Source organism: Vombatus ursinus, unplaced genomic scaffold (assembly GCF_900497805.2).
Source record: "Vombatus ursinus unplaced genomic scaffold, bare-nosed wombat genome assembly UNPS02011700.1, whole genome shotgun sequence".
NCBI classification, from domain to species: Eukaryota; Metazoa; Chordata; class Mammalia; order Diprotodontia; family Vombatidae; genus Vombatus; species Vombatus ursinus.
This window is the reverse complement of record NW_020951478.1, coordinates 5,187,288-5,205,045: the sequence shown is the minus strand read 5'-3', so window position 1 is coordinate 5,205,045 and position 17,758 is coordinate 5,187,288.

The window sequence follows — 17,758 nt, the reverse complement described above, 5'->3', positions numbered from 1 at the left end:
GACCTAGAGGGCCACATGTGGCCTTGAGGACGAAGGTTCCCCACCCTTGATCTAGGCTATCATTTGCCCTTTTCAGATTACTTGGTTCCCATAATTTATTTTTCTCCTAATCTGAAATGAACAACAAACATCTATTAAATGCTTACTATGTGGGAAACACTGTACTAAGCCTGGGGATACAGGAAATGTAAAAGATAGTGCCTGCCCTCCAGGAGCTCCCAGTCTAATGAGGAGACAATATGAAAACTACTATGTACAAACAAGATGTATCCAGGCTGAATGTGAGATAATCTCAGACAGAAACTACTAGCACTGAAGAAGACCAGGAAAGGCTTCTTGAAGATGGTGGGATTTTAGTTGAGACTTGAAGAAAAGCAGAGAAGCTAGGAGGCAAAGAAGGAAGATCCCAAAAGGAACTGAAGAATTAATGTTTATAAATGAGGATAAACATGACCTGAGTACACTAGATATGCCAGAATTAGTTACCCAAACACAAAGAATATTGTTAGGTTCTTAAAGAATTACCTATTTTACTCTTCAGATTTATAAATTTTTTTAAAAATGGAATGTCTTTTAAGGGACATATTTAATTGTGAAATAACACACATCCCTCTTTTGTCTAACGACTAAATAGGTCGTTTCTGTTGACCGTTTATCATACAACTGAATGTCTTTACCAATAGGGGGAGCCCAAACATTGCTTTTGAATTTGTTGAAAAAAAAAAAAAGCCCACACAAAACCCCATTTATTTCAAAGGGGGGAGGGAGGATTTTTTTTCTTCTGGAAATATTAATTTGCTCTACATATTGATCTGGAAAAGTCTCAGGCATTCAGACACACTGATAACAGGGTGAGATGTATTTCTGGCAGAAGAACCATATTACTAATTAAACATGGCCCTTGTATTGTCTTTATGGAAAGAAGAGAATAAGAAAAACTCACATGCACAGACTACTTTCCTTACAACAACCTTGTGAGGTTGCATTTTCATTAACCCCATTTTACAGAGAAAGAAACTGAGGCATGAAAATCAGACTCTAACTCATGTATTCTGTCGTTAAGGCAATACCCTTGTTTTCCAGTTAGTGAATTAAAACTTCATACTACTACTTGTATGACAGTTTGTAACTGCTATAGACAATTATATATGGAGAGTTAGTTCACATTTTTTGTCTTACAGTTTGATTTTCTCCTATAAAATTTCATTTCAAAATTCCAGATCATTGTCGTTCTATGAGAGATCGTAGTTTGGGCATGAACTACTTTAACCATTCCACTTGAAGCATAGTAAAAATAGCTGGTGAGAGAATGGCCAGGGGCACACATTTTTGGCATTGCTGGGTTCTTTGGGGTGTCTTAATTACTTGGATACGCTGAACTGTTTGGGGGCAGCGCTCATCTGTTGGCAGGGACATTCAGAGCCATGAAATAAATGAACATCTGCTCCTGTAAAGCCAGTGTCTCTTCTCTTGGGTTTTGTTTCTTACCAGAAGTGATAGAAAAAAAGCAGCACCAAGTATTTCCCTATCTACCTTGTCCTCCTTAAAGAAATGAAGAGCCAACATGACCCAGCGGCATGTTGAACCTTTGTCTTTTAATTTTGTTTAAAAGTTGCTGGAGACAGCAACTGTAGAATTGAAGTTCCTACCCCGAGCTCTTTGAACTCGGCTTGTGTCTTCTGTCAGATGGCAGGCAGGTCCTAGTTTTGGGTAAGTAAATTTCAGAACTCTGTCACTCAAGAGATGATGAAAGAGCTCCAAAGGGCAGCTCAGCTGTGCTGAACAGAAGATGAGAAGGGATAAAATTAGGATGCCAAAGCAGCTGCTGAGGAGTGAGCTGACCGTGCAGCGGAATAGGAGGGCTTAGAAGCACTCGTCCAATGCCATTACTTCAAAGTGCATCAATAAGCATTTATTTATTGCCTGTGCTGAGCACTGGGCATACAAAGAAGAGTTAAGAACAGTGCCTGCTCTCAAGGAGTTCACAGTCTAAAGAGGGAGAAACTATGCAAGCAGGTATATACAAAGAAGAAAAGATAGATAGATAGATACATACATACATACATACATAGAGAGATATCAATATGTAGATATGGATAGATATATTTTTATGTGTACACACACACACACACACACACACACACACACGATAAATTGGAGATAATCTCAGAAGGAAGACAAAAAGTGGAATTTTAACCGAGATTTAAAAGAAGCCAGGGAATCCAGGAAGTGGCAACAAGGAGGGAAAGCATTCCAGGCATGGAAGTCAGCCAGTGAAAAATGCATGGAGATGGGAGATTGAGCGTCTTGTGCAAGGAACAGCAAGATGGCCGATGGCACTGGATCTTAAAGTATGTGAGCAAGCTGTGTAAAGCCTGGAATGGTAGGAGGGGACCATGTTTCTTATGAGCCTGTTCACACCATTAGGGAGGCATGTTGAAAGCAGCTTGAACTAATTCAACTGAAGGGTGATATGGGCCAACACATTTGTAAACATGAGGCCAAGGTAGCTCTAGATTACTAATTCCTTTGTGTTTGAGTCAGAACTGGTCCAGAATGAGCTTTTCTTACATGGGCAAGATTATCCCATAGGGACTTCAAAGGCCTTGGATTGGTCAAGTACCATTGCTCCTGGAAGTGGAGCACAATATTCTGCGGCTCTAGGTGCCCTTGAGGAATTTGGTTGTTTAGTTTTAGTCTTTGTTTTTTTGTGTGATTGTGCGGTGCAATTTGGTCTGTGCCCATGCCCCTGCTAGTCTGGCCTGTTCTGAGCCATTCTGGTTGATGACTAATAAGCTAAACTTGGTGGCTGGGGAGAAAAGGGGAAGAGTAAAGCCAGCGTCATCTTCCTAGGGTACCCATGATGATGGGAAGTGACTGGGACTAGAGCTGGTGACCCAAGAATGTTACTTAAATGACAGTTTGGGGGAAGGTGGGAAGGAGAGAAAACAAATGCTTGTTAATTGGAAAAAAATTAATTTTGAAAACAAAAATAAAATCAATAAAAAATGCTATGGTTTTCTGGATTAAATAGATACTAATTCTTACTGAGAGGTTTGACTGGAAGGTATGGTCACTTTGAGCCACTGAAATCTCAGGCTTAACTTCTTAGGATACTTCCTCATTAAAATCAAAAGATCTTCTGGAACAGTAGCTATCTTACTAGCTTTTGGGGGGGGGGAGTGAGGCAATTGAGGTTAAGTGACTTGTCCAAGGTCACCCAGCTAGTAAGTGTCAAGTGTCTGAGGTCGGATTTGAACTCAGGCCTTCCTGACTCCAAGGCCGGAGCTCTATCCTCTGCAGCACCTAGCTGCCCCTCACTAGTTTTTTAAGAAACATAATGGACATATTATTACCCTAGATTTTATATTTGTTCATTTAAAAAATATCATGAGTATATACACATGGCAGACACAACACCTGACCATGCAATTTTTATCCATGACTACTTAAATTTTCAGTCCTCACAACCCGATTAATCCCAGGGCCCACGGACAGTGTGGCCTGGTATGAAAAGTGCTGAAGTCAGATGACCTGGGTTCTATTCCTGACTCTGCTGTTCACAACCTGGATGACCTTAGACAAGCCACCTAAATTCTCTGGGCCTCAGTTGCTTCAACGGTAAAATAATGAGATTGGACCAGATGGTCTCTGAGGTCTTTTCGAGCTCTCTATTTAGAGTCCCATGTGACCTTTGGGAATTGGTATGCTGACTATAAAGCATCACAAACACAAGGTTAGACCAGAGAGGGAGAAAAGAGAGGAAACAGAACAAATCCCCTTATGCAAAGAGCTCCCCCAGACCCCACATACTGAAGAAAACCAGCAGGTTGGTTTATATGCTCCATGCTCCTGAGGGATAGATGGGCTTGAGGAGTTTAAGGACAGTGATTGGGAAGAGTTATAGTGTTTAGTAGGTCGTGACTGTATTTACACTTCTGAGCTCAGCTCAATACTTTGTTGATTTGACCATTTTCATTAAACTTTCAGGATATTGATGATTTTGTTTAAACACTGATCATTAACTTTGGAAGCAAAAATGCAACATTGTTTTTCATTTTTGGTCAGGTTTTGTTGGTGCATAGTAAGAACTTTGCACTGAAAGTGTTGAATGAAGGACTGTTTAATTGAATTGAAGTGATTTGGAGGAAGACATCTGCTAGTAGCTAAATAAAAAACCCATTAGATTGAAAGCAGACATAAAATGGGTACAATCTGCTAATTTGCTGACTGTTGATGGATCTCAGCAGGAATGTCATATTTGAAGGGGGTTGAGGGAATATTCTTTCTCTTTCTCTATATACATATGTATATGTGTGTGTTTGTGAAGAGAAAGATAACGTATGTCTAGAATGAATATTTGTTTGTCTAAGTATTTTCCATGGCTATCATTAATTCTTGTCCATTAATGACTACATTGACTGCATATTTTAATTAGGCTGTGAAAAAAAAGTCCAGTACTATATGGCATTTTACTATCTCTTAATAGAACCCTAGTCTTTGTACATACACACATTGACATGTGATTCTATAGAATCCATGCCAAGAATAACAAATCTAGGAATAACTACAGTATCTGATAATACAGGTGCTATGCCTCGTTAGAAATAATTTGTCTACATGAGGAGACATGAATTCCTTTTAACTGAGACCTGAACATTAAAATTAATCTACTACCTTCTTGCCTTAAATAAACAAATATTCTTTTAAAAACTCCAATCTGGGGAGGGGTGTGTGTGGAATTCAATTCTTACAAGACATCATACTCATGCCCTCCTCCCACTTAAATAATAGCGTTCTTTTTCTTTGGAGACGGTAATTGTGAGAAGGCTTTTGTGTTACTTTTTACCAGATCACAAGAAAATAAACACAGATAAGTCAATTCTCAGTTACCTCAAATACTTAATTTTTTTTTCAAAATGCTAAATACTCACTAATGCCTATCTTGAAAAAAAATTGGACTTATTTGAACATAGAACTTCTTTTAGACAAAACTTTGAAACACAAAAGGGGGAGCAGGAGTGGGAGGGGATGATGGATGACAAGCACCTATTAAGCACTTTGTGTCAATGCTTTACAAAAATTATCTCATTTGATCCTCACAACAACTCTGGGAGAGAAGAGCTATTATTATCCCAATTTTACAACTGCAGAAACTGAGGTAGACAGAAGTTAAATGACTTGCCTGAGGTCACACACGTCAGGCATATCTGAGGCTGAATTTGAATTCGGGTCTTCCTGACTCTAGGCTTATCATTCTATCCATTGTACTTCTATTCCAAATAAATGCTGGGGCCATCTCCAGTCATCCAGATCTGTATCTTGCCACAGGACCCAGATGACTCAGGCGGAGAAAGTGAAGTTGCTGAAAATCCAATTCACTTGCAAGTCATGGTATCACCTTCCTGATGTCATGGTCCTCCTTGAGAATGAAAGACAAACAACCACATTCCAATTTAAATGGATTTAAATATTATATTTTCATGTTAACACATTTAAAGTATATTGTAGATTTTTAAAAGTTTTCAAAGACCTTTGGTTTAGTTGTTTAAAATATTTTCGATGTCTTTGACAATAACATTATCTATTAACTGAAGGTGCCAGAAGAACCGTGAAATGAGTCAGCTAACTTTACTTTTAATTGTTTTTTTAAACTGCTCATTGAGTTTGTTAAGGATAATGTGATAGGAAGGTAGACATACATGTAGACACATTATGTATATAAGCTTTTATAACAGAGAAATTGATTTATCAGGTAAGTGTTTAAATGATTTCTAAGACTTTCCTAGTTCTAACACTATAACATTCTATATGAAATTTTATTTTGTTTTGTTTTGTTTTAAAGTAGAATAGAGGGTTTAATGATTTTAGGTCAGTTCATTTTATTTCTTCTTCTATACTCATGGCTAAATGGCATAGTCTGGAAGTAAAATGCTACAAAAACTTGGCCAAAAGGAACTAGCCCAATTAATCTGAAATTCTATTAGTAATACATAGATTACCCTGCCAATACACACTGGAGTATTAGAGTTTAGGTAACTAAGGTGGTTACCTAAGGTGGGAAGCTATTCTATAGCCTGAAAATGAGTCACCTATAAACTGATTAGAAACAAATGCCTGCGATTTGGAAATAATGCACTCACCCAAGTTAGAATTCAAGCAGCAGCAAACACCAACCCACGAAACTGTACCAATGTCAAAGTACAAACCTTTCATCCTAGTCTCAAAGCACTTTGCAAACATTGCCTTAATCCTTACAACACCTCATTGATGTACGTAGGTGGTACTTATAACTAAGATAACACTTCAGAATGCACAGAAGATTGACTGCTTTCCAAAAGTGATCTTTTTGTGATTTCAACTTGTCATGTACATAAGACCAATATTACTGTATATTTGATAAAACAGTGTTATCTATAATGCCTAGCTTTGGTAAGAAAACCATTGTGCTAAACATTTTGCTTGCATGAGCATTTAACTCTCCTGTGCTTTGAAGCTACAACTGGCTCATTCACCCAATGTTATTTTCCTAGGGGCCAGAGAGAAGCATAACTTTTAGGTGGCTGCCATAGCATTCAACTGGTTAATGTGTTTACCATAGCTTGGTGAAGCATCTGTCATGATTGTGTCTATAAAATCAAATATCAACATGTTTGGTTGATTTCCATTTTAAACTTTGGTAATTATGTACTTTTTTTGGTTACTGCTATTTGTCAGACAATGTGGTTGAGTGAAAAAAGTTCCAGATTTGGAGTCAGGGAGACTAGGGTTCAAACCCCTGCCTTTGACACTGAATGACCATAACCAAATCACTTAACCCTATTGAGGCCCAATTTTTCACTACTAAATTGGGGATACTAATTACATTACTGCAATGCTTATCTGACAGAGTTATTGTAAGAATATAATGAAGTACTATATGCAAAATCTTTGCAAACCTTAAAGTAGTATAAATGTCAATTACCATTAAGGTTGCACTAATAGCCAACATTATCTGGCATTTTTTGCTAATGTTCAATGCGTTAAGAGCTGGAAAGGACCCTTTTTTTTTTTTTGTTCAGTCATTTCAGTTGTGTCCAACTCTTGTGACTCTATTTAGGGTTTCCTTGCAATGGCAGTTTGCCACTTCCTTCTCCAGTTCATTTTACAGATGAGGAAACTGAGGCAAACAGGTTTAAGTGACTTCTCCAGGGTCACAGAGTCGTAAGTGTGTGAGGCAGGATTTGAATTCAGGGTGTCCTGACTCCAGGCCTAGAACACACTATTCACTGCCCCTAAGAGACCTTAGAGATCATATAATCTAATTCCCTTATTTTACAGATGAGGTAACTGGGAGAGGTTAAGTAATTTACCTGAGGTAATAAGTTACAAAGGTGAGATTTGAATCCAGGTCCTCTGATTTCTAATTCAGCATTTTTGTTACTTCTCCAAGAAAACATCTTCAGTTTCATTGTTCTAGTCTTTGTCACCCACAAGGTGGGTTATAAAGTTAAAGGGGAAAGGTGGGCAGATATTTAGATGCTGGGATTACATTGAATAATCATCTTGCCTCAAGTAGCCTGGCCCCTGGAATGGGATGAGGAACATGTCTGGGCAAGGTCCATGGTGTGGGCAGAACCCTTTCCTTTCTCAGGAATGAGAAGGGAGGGGAAAAAAAGTGGTAAATTTTATCCTATATGTTTGAGGCTTATTGGATAATTAACTGGAATGGGACAGAGACAGAAAAATGGTTTCAGGGGCAGAAGTCCAGCTAGGCAAGTCATCTAACTTGTCCCACTCAAGGCTGCACCCATGCATGGGAGCTTGAAGTCCAGCCATCAGCTGGGGAATTTTTCATCATGCAACCTTAACTTGTGGTAGACTCATTCACATGCTGTCAGCTCCCGGAGCGTGTTTCCACCTTTATCAGCCTCCATGGAATTAACCTCCACTGAACATTAACCAGCTCTCAACCTAAGCTTGTATACCAGTCTGAAGAAAACTAGATACATTTCAACAGCTTGATGGAGCAATGCAGGGCTATTTATGTTACTGGGAGAGGCAGGCTGCTCCAGCTAAGATTAGAGAATGTATTTAAAATGCTTTATAATACGAAAAGTGATTTTTAAAATTTCACTTGTTTTGAAAGGAACACTGAGTCAGGAGACCTGGGTTCTAGTTCTGCCAGTCACTAAATAAATATTTGACCTTGGCAAGATGTTGAACCGCTTTGTGTCTCAGTTTCCCTTAACTGTAAAATGAGGTTTGATTAAATCAACATTTAACAAATTGTGTTACGCAAAACACTGGGGTTCTTTCATGATTTATAGGGATTCCTTACGATTGCTTTGGTGGTAATAATTTTTTTTTCTACTCTATCACATTAAATATGAAATTGTGTATGTATCAAAAATACTTATTACATGTGGTAACTTTTCAACATGAAAAGAGGCTAAATTTCCTCAATATTGCTTCAAGACCCACCCCTTTATCTTAGAGGTATTTCATGCTTCCAGCCCAGGCACCAGCCTCCCAGAATAACATTTCAACATCCCCGAAAGGCCACCAAGTCCAGATTAGTTTGAGAAATACAGAACCAGAAGGGAGTAAGTTCTCTTACAGTTTTAAAAATTCTGCAACAAGTCTGGAATAATATAAAAGCATAGTCGTCCTCCCATTTCATGAATTTCCTAACTTGACTAAAGCAGACTAAAATACTTGCTTCGCAAATATCTTTTCAAAGGTTCCTTTAAAGGATTTTTAATAAGGTTTTACACTTATTTTTTCATTATGAAATTTCTTATTTCTCTTAGATTTAGAATTTGAAAGAGAAGGGAACATTAGACATTTTTATTTTATTTGTTCTTGGAATGAGACCAGCATTATGATTTGGACCATCCCTTCATTAAGGAGAATTAACAGTTTTCATGGCATTATGTAGAAAGAAGTCTTGATTTGAGTGAGAGATAGAACTAGATTCCCTCCAGGATTCCCTTCCAGCAATGAGATTTTATGATCCTACTAGTGCTGGGATTAAGCATTCTTGGAATAAGCCTTACTATTTGAATTGTAGAATACACATTCAATGGTTGCCATCTAACCCTATCCCCAAGCCTTTGATACAGAAAGCATGAAAGATTTTTAGCAACAAATTTAAGACTCTCTTTTGAGTGGGTTGTTGGCTCGAGATGGGTGCTGCTGAGTTGGGCTAGATAACCCTTCTTTTGAGACTCCACGGATAGCCTGGGATTTGGAAACAGTTGCAGCCACACCTACATTTTTGAAAGGCTGGCTTCTTTTGTTATACATGCAGAGGTTTTCCTGTACACCGTCCAAGAGACTTGCCTGTTTTGGGGAGCAAAGATGAATACTTTGAAATCCTCTACACCAGTAGTGTTATTGAAAGGCAAAGCATTTCTAACTCTCTTACTTGTTTTTCTCTCTCTAGGATTCTTTCCATGCACAGAAACTGATGGATCCACAGTGGCTGCTGCCCAGTTGTGTCTTAGTCTTCTAGACTCCATTTGGGGTTTTCTTGGCAAAGGTGTGCTTTTTTCTATTTCCTTCTCCAGATCATTTTACAGATGAGGAAACTGAGGCAAGCAGAGTAAATGACTTGCTCAGGGTCACACAGCTAGCTAGTAAGTATGTGAGGCCAGATTTGAGCTCAGGAAGATGAGATTTCCTGACGTCAGGCCCAGCACTATATCCACTGTGCCATCTAGTTGCCCTTGGTACTGACCAGTAATCAACATCTGGATATCTAGAATTTTTCTAGAATAAACTGTGAATTTTCAAATTACCTTGGACCTGAAGTCCAGGAGACCTGAATTCTGATCTAGCCACAGACATTTAACAGCAGTGTGACACTAGATAAGTCATGGGGGTGGGGAACCTGTGGCCTTGAAGCCACATGGCTTTGGCCTGTCCTTGGCCTTTGTTTCCTCTTCTGGAAAATGGGGATAATAATGACACTAACCTCCCAGGGTTGTTGTAAGGATAAAATGATACAATATTTATAAAGTACCTTGCTGACCTTAAAGGGCACATAAAAATGCCAGCTATTATTACTCAAAGAGCTCCCTGTGAGAGAGTTCTAGGTTTCAGGAAATTTTCTTGGTACACTGAAAAATACACATATAAATATAGCACTTTTGTACACTTATTTTGAGGTTGGGGAGAAAATAATTCCCTCTTTAAAATGAAAAAAAAAAACATTTTGGCAAGAAAACAGAAAAGCAAAAATTGTCATCAGGCTTAGTCTTGGTCAGTGATAAAGAGGCTGTCTTGTTTAAATCTGCTCCTGAAATGCAATAGTACAGTCAAATACTCTGCTTTCAGTTTGTTGTTCAAACATAAACTTAATTTAATGTACACATGGCAGCATGTGAAGCAAGCTAATTTCCCCTCTAGCAACATATCAGTAATAAACAAATGAAAAATTCCCCTTTCTAATGTTGAAACTTAGGATATGTAATGTTACAGGGTATTTTAATCACTGTATTTACAACAAAATAGAGAAATACGATCTTCTGGAAAAATATACTTTCTTTTCATTCTCTGTTTTCTCTTGGCCTGTAAGACTTTACATATGGGTGGGCTGTCTGAGTCAGCCAAATCTGAAATTTGATAAACTCTTACCTCCTGCTTTTACACCATCCCTGAAACAGTCAGAGGCGACACATTGTCATATTAAAAACAGATGTAGCTACCTCTCACTATTGATTTCTATCAACAGATGACAAGCAAAATACTTGGTGAGGATGATGTGAATTTTTAGAAGCTTCCTCACCGTGCCTTTTAGTTCATTTCTGCCATTGGCCTTTGTGGTTTTGTTTTTTTTTAAATAATCACTTAGAATTCCTAGTTCCCAATAGTAGCATTAAAGTGTCCTATTGTGGGTGTTCTTAACCTTTCTTTTTGTCCTGGATCCCTTTGGCGGTTTGGGGAAGTCCATGGACTTGTTTTCAGAACTATGAATTAAATGAAACACAGAGAATTACAAAGGAAACCAATTATATTGAAATATAGTTATCAAAGTATTAAAAAAACCAAAGTTCATGGACCCCAGGTAAAGAACCTCTGTCTTATGGGAAGAGAGTAGTTTGATTTTTTAAAAAATATAATCCTTCTGAAATACTATAAAGTAGCAATTAATTCTCCCTGCCTAACTTGTATATTCATTTTCCAAGTAAATAACTGAAATGTCTTGTCGTACTTCCCTTGCTGCCAAAAACGGGCTGCCATCTGTATACTGCATTTTCTTGGAGAATGCATATGTCCTCCCTTTGGGGAAGCACGTTAAGGGTTTTTTAATGTGACATGGAACAGAAATAAAACGCTAAAAACACATTGTGTTTCTGCCTTGAATACAAGACTCTGGTCTGTAGGTAGCACCAAGAGGATTTTGTGTTGTATGTGTTACCCATAGAGTGGAGAGCATAAGTCCCCAAAGGGCTGGAGGGGGAATGAAAATAAAAACTCTAACAGTGTCATTTGGGGCCCAGGAGAATTCTTTAAGACTGCTTTCTACTTAAGGCCCACTCTGACATTTCACTGTGGGGCAATGATGATTGTGACTTCTTGAATGAAGGGTTTGTTGGTAGACTTCAGATGCTGCCTGGTCCTCACAGTCTGTGAAGCCTTTGAGTATGTGCCTAATATCAGTGGTCAGAGAAGTCTGGGTCTAGTTGCCTTTAAGGAGGGTTGTTATGCCTAAAATAAGGATTTTTGGCCACAAAGATACACGAAGGATAAGTATTTCTCAATTTGTCAGCCCAACTAGCCTTGGGAGGCCATGTAATTATTATAAGCCATCCATGAATCCAATTATATGGCAAATATTTTTTATCATTACCTAAGTTAAATTATGCCATATAACTGCCCATAATAAATAAGAAAACACATTAAAACATGCATATATGTATTATTATTTTTCCATATGTATATGGATGTGTGTGTATGTGTGTGTGTGCGTGTGTGCGTGTGTGCGTGTAAGTACAGACTTGTGATTTCATCATTTTGGAAACTCCTTCCAGTGATATAGATCTGCAACTCATCTGCGCTTGGTCTTAAAGAGCCACCTCAGGCATTAAGAAGTTCAGTGATTTAACCAGACTTGTTGAGTTATTTTGTGTCCTAACCATGGCTAGCTATCATACTATTCCCCATGTTTCTGTTCACTTTCATAATTAATAAACTATACATTAACTTTAAAATATTACTTTGTTTATAATAGTTTTGTTATCTATTTTTCTCAATCAATTGATATTAATTCACTTTCAGGAGGGAATCTAAGAATTTTTTTTATGTTAAAAAGTGGTCATCACACCCTCTCAAAGTGGGTAACTGCTGTAACCTGTATGTTAATTCAGGCTCCTGGACCTCTCTTTTACGACACATGGAGATCAGAATTCAACCTACTGAAAGTAACAGGGATGGGAAATTTTGTCTCCTCCCCAGTATTGAGGCCTTGGTCCTGGGAACATCTGAATTCGACTCATTCTAGCTCTGGTGAGGAAGTATTCAATTTCAGAAGCATTCTGGGCTAACAAGGCCTGGAACATACAACAAGAATTATAGAAAAGAGTGAGCCTTGAACCTACAGGCAGTAAAGAAACCTTTCTCTTACGATGAGCCCGATCTCTCCCAGGAGCCTCTACAGATGAACCCAAGTGGGGAAAGAACGCAAGGCAATTAGAGTTGATTCCTGCTTCTATAGAGCCCACTTAACTCCCAGGACCAGTGAAGGCTGTGCTTTAGATTTGTTCTCTATTGAGACTCTATGCCTCATTGTTCATAGATTCTGGCCTTCCCTATATTCCCTGAGTCTGTGCCTCATTGTTCATAGATTCTGGCTTTCCCTATATTCCCTGAGTCTGAGGCAGCCTACCAATTTCTCTTTCTCCCTTCGGGTTCTACTTCTTTGCTCCAAGTTGGAGTAATTTTGGTCCTTCTACCGTCCACATGGAGCTTGGCTTTGCTAATCCATCACTCAAGTTCCATATCTCTGCTATCCTTGCCACTATTAAAGGTGTCTATTTCTTCCACAGGAACTTATTACAACTCTTACAGTATGATAGCCAGGAGCAAAATTCTGCTGGGCCAGAAAGCACATAAGATTGATGGAATGATAGCTCTTGTCAGGCCCATAGGCTTCTCTAGCTGGCCCACAAAAATGTCCTCAGGTACAGGTCTTACCATTTTACTCCTTGCTCAAAAATCTTCAGTGCCTCCCTATTGTTGTTTGTTTTTCATTCTCTGAGAGGACCAATGATATCAGGAGGGTGATGTATTGACTTGCAAGTGAGTTGGATTTAAGTGAGGCAGGGTTGTGCAAAGTCATCAGCCTCACTCTCTCCTCCAGAGTCATAGAAGTCCAGTGACATGACATAGGTCAGGACAACTGGAGATGATCCCAAATGCCTTTTTTTAAGCTAAGTTCTTTACTCAGGAGAAGCAGGTCCCACTTTGACTGAGGCAACACCCATTCAGTAGTTTAAGGCTAGGTAAGAATTGAGGCAAAAGATGGCTTCACAAAAGAATCAATCTGGGAGGGGGAGACCCTCAGAATTTCTGCCACTAGGATAAAAGACAAACTACTTAGCCTGGAAGCAAAAAGGCTTTCATAGCCTATCTCTAACATAATAATAGTTAACATTTATACAGCGCTTACTCTGTGCTAGGGACTGTGCTAAGTACTTTACAATTATTAACTCATGTGATCCTCACGATAAACTTAGAAGGTAGGTGCTATTATTCTCTTCATTTTACAGATGAGGAAACTGAGGCAAATAGAAGCAAATTTTACAGATGAGGAAACAGGCAGAGGCAAAAAAAAAAACCCCAAAACTGCCTAGGATCACACAGCTAGTCTTGGAGACTGGATTTGAATTTACATCTTCCTGACCCCAGGACCGGTGTTCTATCCACTGTACCACCTACCTCCAAAGTTAGTGTTGGTGGAATGGACAGAGTGCTGGACTTTGAGTCAAGAGACCAAGGTTCCCATATACTGCTTTGGCTGCTTGTGTGGTCATCAGTAAACTCTAATTTTCTCATCTATAAAATGTGAATAACACTTTCATTTCAGAGGGTGGCCAAGGAAAGGCCTTTTCAAACTTTAATATGCTATGAAAATGTGAGTTGTTACGACCTTTCCAGCCTCACTTCCCACTGTTCACATTCATTCACCCACCCTGAGTTCAAGGTACCGGATGTTCCATGATCTCTTGACTCTTCATTTTTCACCTGGTAGCTGGAACTGAGCTTGAATCCTACCTCATATGTTGGGTAAGTCATTTAACATTTTTCAGCTCCAGTTTCCTCATCTGCAAAATAGAGATAATAACAGCACCTACCTCGCCGGGATGCTGGGAGGATCAATGAGGTAATATATATTTAAAATGGGGATCCAAGCAAAAGTTGTTTTGGGTTGTTAATGGCATCTCCAAAGAAAATGGATAGCCAACTCTATTGGGGACCAATAGGGAAGAAGTGTTGAAATTTGGAATTATTATGCTACAGTTGAAAAAGAAACATTAAAACTTTTTTTAATGTAGTGATTTGAATTTTAACATGACCTATTTGGGTTATATAATGTAAAGTAAAATTTATTTGGCAACTTCCTTATGAAAATTTGATCCAGAGTTCAATGCGCTAGTGCTTAGGGGGAGATGCAGAAGAGTTTCTGCCGAGTGACCAATTGAAATGACACCATGGTCTTTCTGACTTTCATGATGTAGCTGTCACATGGAAAACTAGGCTTGAAAAAGATGCAAATGTGGTGGGGAAGTGGGATCGTGGGATCATCTAGAGTCTTTTTCTTTATAATTGCCTGTATCTGATTGAAACATTTTCTTCTTTATATTCTAGTTTGGCCACATATACTGGCATTCCAAGCTGACTAATAAGTGAAAAGAATTTATGAGCTTTAAAAGAGACTCCAAGTAATACATAAGAGATGTATTGGTAATAAATCCCTTTAAAAAACTAGTTGATGCAAGTTTTAAATGCTTTAGTATACAAGAAATAAAATATTTCAACTTTTTTCAACAAGCAGATAATTCTTTTCATATCTTGCTTCTTTCATCCCCACATCTACTCTCTACAGAGACTCTAGTGCAATGAAATGGGTCTTGGAACTCAAATCAGAGTACTTGGTTCAAATCCTGCCTCTGTGATCTTGGACAAAATAATTTGATATCTTTGGGCCTCACTTTCCTCATCTTAAAAAAAAAAAGGAACTGGACTAAATAATCTGTAGTTATTTCCAGCTCTAAATCTATGATAATTTCTTCTCCTTAAGCCTACTTACTTTATTTTTAGTGAATCTTATTGGGAGCAAAGTTGTTTAGCTCTTCTGATTAAATTCATTGAAATGGAAATTCAAGAAATTAGATTTTAAGTCAAAACTCCTTGTGCTGAGTTCTAGAAAAATTGGAAAAAAAAGATTTTACAACAGCTTAAAAATTAAAACAAGATCTACTTTTATTAGTAGGTTCTTTTACAAAATAGTAATTATATTATGAATAATCATATTTGTATAACTCAGAAATGGTTTCTCATTATGTAGGAGCTAATCCATAGAAGGGGGTTATCCACCCCACTAGATGGCAAGTTTGAAGAGAAGGACTATATCTTGTTTATTTTTTAATTTCCCTTAGCACCTAGAAGAGTACATTCCCCATAAGAGTAGCTTTAGAAATGTTTATTGAATGACTGGATGAAGAGAGTGTCAGAGGAAGGCACTGGGCACCTGGCCCAGGATGGGGCATATGGGAACACACATAAAACAAGCTTTCCTTATGTCACACTTTTGCCTAAGGTCAATCCTCATGTAGAAGGAAGGAAAAAGAAGAAAGCCCTTTAGCTGAGACATGATGTAAGAGGTAGAGAACTCCCAGAAATCGTCTCTTAGTAGTAATGGGGTGACAATGGGGTCATAGATTGTCTTTGCCAGGCCCTTTTAAAAAATCAACCCAAATCATACTTCTATATTGGAGGAAAACTAGCAAAGCTTCCTAGAGATGTGCAAGAAGAGAAGGTGTAGGGACAGCTTTGTCCAAAATGAGATTGCCTCACTGATCTCACACTCAGAATGTGGGGTGGTGAAGAAGTGGAATTTTAGTTTAACTCCAATGGATAGATGCAGAAAATGAGAACCGGTGGGGATAAATGATCTGCCCAACCTCACAGTGAATTGATGGCAGAGTCAAGACCAGGAGACCTTCCCCTCAGCACAATGACTTCTTCAAAGGGTTGTAAATCATTTTACATACATTATCTCATTTGAGACTTGCAACAGTCCTGTGAGGTATATTTATTGGTTTAATTCTTCTCCACTTTACTGATAATTAAACCGAAGGTTTAAGTGATGTGCCTGTTGGTCATACTGCTAGTTAATGTCAGAGGCAGAATTCGAAACCAGGACCTTCCTGACTTCAAATACAGAGTACCATCTACTACACCAAGCTACCTCCTGATCAGGTCAGAGGCCTTGGAGCACTTATAGGTAACATTTCCTTGAAAACCTTGTTTGTTCACCCGTTTGGCTAGTTATGAAGACAGTAATTGGAGCGGACTTGGACTTACTGGGTCATCTGCAGGTGTAATGTCTTGGTTTACTTGGTACCCCCTAGTGGCACTATGGATATGTATTCAAAGGTATACTATTCCCACACTGAGGGAGGAGGATGATGATGATAATGATAATGATGGTGATGATGATGATGTGTGTGACAAGTGGATTATGATTTTGCCCTTCTCCAAGAGAATTTCAGGTTTGTTTTTTTTTAAGCATTGATAATTCTGAAGTGAAGTGACAGGAACTAATATTCAGGAAAAGCAAAACCAGGGCCCCCGTGGATGCAGGGGGTGGGGCATTACAAAAAATTTTCAATTAATAACTTAAGTGAGATGAATATCTATTTAAGTTTTCTTTAAGCTCTGCATTTGCCCCAGTGTCTAGTACAATATCCTGGATATGGCAGGGGCTTGGTAAATATTTATTGATTTAAATGAACTCTTCAGTTGTAACACAGATTCAGAGATAGACTAGAACTTAGAGACTGTCTTCAGCTTTGTCCCTGAACAGAACAGGGGAAAAAAAGATCTGGCAGTATTTTTAAAATTAAAGCAAGTTGGTCTAATTTTATTATATAGAAGTTATGTAGTTTGCCCTGGGCTATACAACTGGTAGGGGCAGTTAGTTGGCCAAGTGGATAGAGTGTCAGGCTTGGAGTCAGGAAGACTCCAAGTTCAAATCTGGCCTCAGACGTTTACTAGCTCTGTGATGCTGGGCAAGTCACTTAACCCTGTTTGTCTCAGTTTCCTCATCTACAAAATGAGCTAGAGAAGCAAATGGCAAACCATTCCATTATCTTTGCTAAGAAAACCCAAAGAGAGTCACAAAGAGTTGGACACAACTGAAAAACAACTGAACAACAACAAATACAATTTGTAAGTGATAGAATAGAGACTATTCTCTGGATTTTCTGGCTCCCAATCTATTGTACTTTCCATAGGCCTCCATTTCTAGGGGGAGAGGATTAAGTGAAAAAATCTGAAGGGGACAAAATGTGAAATGTAATTAAATACCAAAACATTTTCACATGCCTGTTGGGGGTCACAGCATCTCAGAAGTACTTGGCATAAGAATTTTGAGAACTGGTGTTTGACTATAATTTTTTAAAATTTTATATTTTATTATTAACAAATTATACACATGACCATTTCAATGTGCAATGAATGAAAAAACAGTATTGTATGTAAAGTTGTT